This window comes from Coffea arabica, chromosome 1c, assembly GCF_036785885.1.
Source record: "Coffea arabica cultivar ET-39 chromosome 1c, Coffea Arabica ET-39 HiFi, whole genome shotgun sequence".
NCBI classification, from domain to species: Eukaryota; Viridiplantae; Streptophyta; class Magnoliopsida; order Gentianales; family Rubiaceae; genus Coffea; species Coffea arabica.
The window spans coordinates 44,470,515-44,473,973 of record NC_092310.1 but is presented as its reverse complement, the minus strand read 5'-3'; the positions used below and the strand labels follow the sequence as shown (position 1 = coordinate 44,473,973).

Sequence of the window (3,459 nt, the reverse complement as noted above, 5' to 3'; positions counted from 1 at the left end):
CAGAGAGGATTCACGATCCACATGGAATTTGGAGAACCACTTAAAAACTCTCATCGAGCAACCGTGCACAAATCATATATTCCTAACCCATACCCGAAGAAAATCTGCCTCGTTTTTAAATTGAATTAGAACATGCCTGAAATCCAACAGCCCCATTGACATAGAATCCTTCAAATCAAGGGAAAAGAAGAACTTACGCAAATCTGGAAGTAGCGGCCGACCTCTAGAGAATTTGTCGACCAAGGAGAAACGGAACACAGACACAATGGTGGAGATATCTGCTGCATCGAACACGACTGGCAGGTTCCCCCCGATGAGTAGCCATCGTGACCTGAACCTGTCGCGCTTCCAACAAAGGGAGTTGCGCAAACAATGTCCAGAAGGACTTTTTCGTGAAGGACGGAGGAGAGCCCGTGTGACCCCCCTATGCGGTGGGGGGCAGTCACGGCCGCCATGGAGCCGCAGTTCCAAATAGAAAACCTAGTTGCCGTAGTTCTCCAGAAAGAAACCCTCGTCTTGTCCTAATGGTAAAAATTACATCAACCTTTTATGCACATCTAATTAAATGGGTATCATGAGTTGACTTACTTATATCCATTATCTATTTTAACCCGTTCAAACCCATCCAAGTAATCCATTCTGACACCTCTAATGGCGATGACAGATGAAGAATAAAATATAAATCCCCTTTGGGATTTACATCCGAGTGGCCAAGATTTTGCTATTAAACTCTTGATCAAGTCACATTCTTGGGTTAAGAACAGTTGAGATTACCTTTCAAGGATAAGCATGACAGTTAACTTGATAAGGGAACTTTTTGGCAAGAAGCAAATTCATGATGATTAACTTTAGTGCTTACAGAAATAGAGTAAGTTTTAAGGATCAATAATTTTGATTTGAGAAAATATACGAGATCATATACACAACTGATCAATACAAGGTGAATAATTCGTAGGTATATCTCAAGTCATATTCCATTTCATGATTGATCATACACTTTGGTTTAATCAGCTTTAGTTGGAAGGTGGAAGCTTTCCAACCAAGAAGGATGAGAACAATGTTAATGCCCGGGCAGGCTGATAACTAGGAACAAGATGTCCAGCTCCCCTTACTGTAACAAAGGTCAAATTTTCATATTCCACTACATAACCACCAACCTAAACAAGTACACAACATAGGATTAAAAAACTTAGTTTTCCTTGTACAACAATTGAACACAAGGATTCTTTTAACCAAAGAAATGAAAAACAAAAAAAAACATATAATTTTCAGCTAATTCTTGTTTACCTCGCCTTGAGTGTACCAAGCATGCCAAGGTGTTTTTGCGGAGAGCCTGAGTTTGTTCAAGGCATATCTAGTTGTTGTCACAGAACAAACACTATCTATGTCCCCACTACGATTCAAAATGTTCAAATTTTAATCAAACGCTAACTGGATAGGAAGGTCCTCAGGCATTGATGATTTTACAACTCAAAATTTTCACTTCTTTACCTGTAAACTCAAAGGCTAATGCCACTTGAAGTGAGCTCCTTGATCACAGGTAACACTGTGTCTATCTCGTCATTCCAATTATGGCCTATGTAGCCACTGTGTGTTGAATTAAGTTTTTTTTCTTTTTAAAACTTAGTTTAATAAAATGAAAAGGAAAGTGTAAAAGTAAGTATCCATTGTGGATTTCCCGTATACTACTGGAAATAGAATAACAAAACATCATATCATACGTATTTGTAGTTTTTCCAAGGTCCAGGGATTCCGGTGGTATTAGCATGAAGTGATTTTTGCACGGCATGAGTATTTAGGTAAGTGTAAACATAATTATCCGGGCATGGATCATACTCATCTAGCTGCTTCAATCAGAGATATACTAGAAAATATGTTAGTTTAATTTCGTTTTCATATAGAGCATAAAATCAAGAAGGAAGAAAAGTGGTAGTGTATCCAATCAAGTTTTTTGTACCGAAGAAGGAGTATTCGAAGAAGAAGAACACAAGGAAGCATAAATATTGTTACTGTCAATATGGCCTTTTGCTAAAGATGTTTGGCTTTGGTATGCTTGATAAGCCTCTATAGGAGGATCTGCTGAGGAAAAATTGCAATTGGAAACTATACCCTGATGGATTTCATCGGATATTAGGGCATGTGTCCAGTAATAATCATAAATCGCCCTGTTTTATGTTTCAATACCATAGTCTCCATTCCCAATCTGAATTCCATGGACAAAGTATAATCATCATTTAATGTGTAAGGTAATCTAGTTAAATTAAATAAAAACAATTGATGATTCAAGAAATAGAAAACCTACAGCCAGTCCTTTCAAATTAATAACAGTCTGGTTAGTTATCTTGTTGTTATGGAGGATCAATTGAACAAGTTGAGGCACGTAATGGCCGGCATAACTTTCTCCAGTCATCAAGAAGTCCCTAGTTTTGTATTCTAGGAATTTTTCTAACCAATTGACTAGAAATGTGTAAGCGTCTGCAACAGTTTTTGTCTCTCCGATGATGTAATCCGACGATGTGTTTGAGTAAAAAAATCCAACACCAGCAGGAGATTCCAGGAAAATTATATTTGCCACTATTTTTAGAACACAAAATTCATTGGTAGTGCTTATCCTAAGTCTTATAAGATAAATTCACAGCTGTTTCACAAATTATCAATTCCTACCACTGTTCTAGGCATATGGGTTTTTCCACAGCATTTTTCCACCTTTACCAACTCGAAATGGTCCGAGTTCGTTCATAGCTCCTGCCCCGAGTGAAGAGCAACTAGGACCTGTAGTCAAAGCTCACCATTTAAGAAGTTCATGAAATTTCTACCTAACCAGAACCTACAAAGAATAATGGCAGTGAATTTGTACCTCCGTTTAGCCAGAGCACTAGAGGCTTGGTAGATGGATTTTGAGACTCAGTAAAATAGTAGAAGAGAGCTCGAACAGTCTTAGGATCAACAGTTACATACCCTGAATATTGATCAAAATTCATGCCATTTGGTTCGCCTGGCAACGCTGTGATCTTGTCAGCTGCCTTCAGACCATCTTGGGGGCCAATGTCAACCGACGGATACTCGTTTCCCAACTCCTCATTCACATGATTGACCGATCTTTTTAAGCTACGAGCCTTAAGGGAATTTACAAGGCAGATAATATCCATAATAACCATGTTCACCATAACATTGTGTAGCAGATGCAACTAGGTAGATAAGAGTGAGATATAATACCAACGCACCTTTCATTTTTGGGATGCAGGGCTAGCTAGATATCTATAGTTTCTTTCTCGGATACGATGCTTCCATTTTATAGGTAGCTCTAAGAACAATGATTGAATCTTTTCTCGTTAGTGTACTTGTTCCTATTTACCAACCTAACATAATAATTGTATCAAATCAACTGGTATGATACAATTTTGACATACATTTTTTTCCCAACAAACGATAACAATTTATAGATATTAACACTTGATA

General features: G+C 37.9%; 1 pseudogene; it reads right to left on the bottom strand.

Annotated features, from left to right (window-relative positions):
• Positions 1 to 1,013: 1,013 nt before the first annotated feature.
• LOC113740104 (serine carboxypeptidase 1-like) lies at positions 1,014 to 3,158 on the bottom strand (annotated as a pseudogene).
• Positions 3,159 to 3,459: the final 301 nt, after the last annotated feature.